Raw genomic sequence first — 1,978 nt, 5'->3', positions numbered from 1 at the left:
GGGAACTATCTCTGGATGGGAGGGGTAAGAGAACTCTGAGCTGAAGAGTTCATGGAGAGTTCAGGTGTCCAGTAATTAACTCTTTCAATGGATCCCACTTTGGGCCTGTCACGGGACTTTCTTTTCCTCAGGCTCCTCTCCATTTCCATCCCTGTAATTCTTTCAGACAGGAATAATTATGGATCAGAGTTTTGACTGTTGGATGGAAACCCCATCACTCACTTGATGTCCTGCCTTCTTGCTGGATAGCTCCTCTCTTGTAGATCAAAAGTCCAGGTTCTATTTATACATTCATTAAGCCATTATTCCAGGTTGCCTTATGATTACCTCAGGAATCAGATTCCAAGGACCCAGCCCCATGATTCTTAGATAGAGCTAGCAAGAATATGTGTTTAACATTGCAAATGAATTCAGAGATCTGCCTGTCTTTGTTAAGTACACACAGTAAGTTTACTGGGTGGGATCTCCCTCTGAGATTGCCATTCCTATCACACCTGGGCCTAACCTAGCTTTGTCTCAGGTTGGCCTTGAACTCAGAATCTGCTTAGTTTTGTATCTGCCAGACAAGCTGGCTCACAGTGCAGATTCCTCTGTTCTTTTAGTTCTGCAAAGCTCCTTATACAACTCATATTGCATCCTTTTTATTTTATTTTTAAAATTAATTTATTTTTCACATTCCACATTCTATTCCTCCCCACCCCCACTCTGACTGTTCCACATCCCAATCCTAGCTTCCAACCCCTGTCCACACGCAGACATCCCCACCCCTCACCCCACCCGACCTACAAACTCCCTGGGGCCTCCAGTCTCTTGAGGGTTAGGTGCCCCATCCTTGAATGAACACAGACCCAGAAGTCCTTCTCTGTATGTGTGTTGGGGGCCTCACACCAGCCGGTGCATGCTGTCTGTTTGGTGGTCCAGTGTTCTAGAGATACTGGGGTGTCTAGATTAACTGAGACTGCTGGTCCTCCCACAGGATAACCCTTAACCTCACCTTCTTTCAGCCTTTCCTAATTCAACAACCAGGGTCAGCTGCTTTTGTCCATTGGTTGGGTGCAAACATCAACATCTAACTCTTTCAGCTGCTTGCTGGGTCTCTTGGAGTGCAGTCTTGATGGGTCCCCTTTTGTGAGTGCTCAACATCCCCAGCAAAAGTGTCAGGCTTTGGCACCTCCCCTTGAGCTGGATCACACCCTGGGCTTGTTGCTGGACAGTTCTTCAAAGTTCCTTATACAACTCATATTGTATTCTTATATTTTGCATAGTTGAGAAATTATATTTTTAGAGCTCATGTTTTCAGAGTTCTTTCTCAAAGCCTAAAGTGTTATTCTGAAGACCTTATCTTTTACCATTTTACTGAGCCATTATCTACACCCTCACCTATCTGACTTGTGCTGTCTTTTAATTATCATGGAGTCATTAACCTTGGCAGAGAGTTCCTCAAAGGAGAAACATGAAAAAATATGTACATTAGTTTACAAACAAGCCTCATGCCCACAGCAACCATCAACACTCCCAGAGGTCCATTTCCTGCTGGCTCTGTTCCTGGGTCATGAACCATGTCACACTGTCCCTTGAATTGGCCATGTCACACTCAATAATGAAGAAGAAATCCCATAGATTGGGAGAGGTTCTTTGACAGCTCTATTTTAAAGAGAGATTTAAATATCTAGAATTTATAAAGAAATCATAAGTGAAATTATAATAAAAATAACCCATTCAAAGATAGCCCTAGGATCTCAAACACCTTTGAGAAGTCATCCTGCTACAGTCATTCAGCAAAGATCACCAATGAAATTGACAGAAAATACAGCAGAGAAATCAGAAAATTCACTCATGTGTCCAAGATTGGAAACTAGTACAGCAACTTTGGAAATCAGTATGGTTTTTTTTTTTTGTTTTTTTTGTTTTTCGAGACAGGGTTTCTCTGTGTAGCCCTGGCTGTCCTGGAACTCACTTTGTAGACCAGGCTGGCCTC

The sequence above is a fragment of the Mus caroli genome, chromosome 11 (genome assembly GCF_900094665.2).
Source record: "Mus caroli chromosome 11, CAROLI_EIJ_v1.1, whole genome shotgun sequence".
NCBI lineage: Eukaryota > Metazoa > Chordata > Mammalia > Rodentia > Muridae > Mus > Mus caroli.
This window is presented reverse-complemented; position numbering follows the sequence as displayed.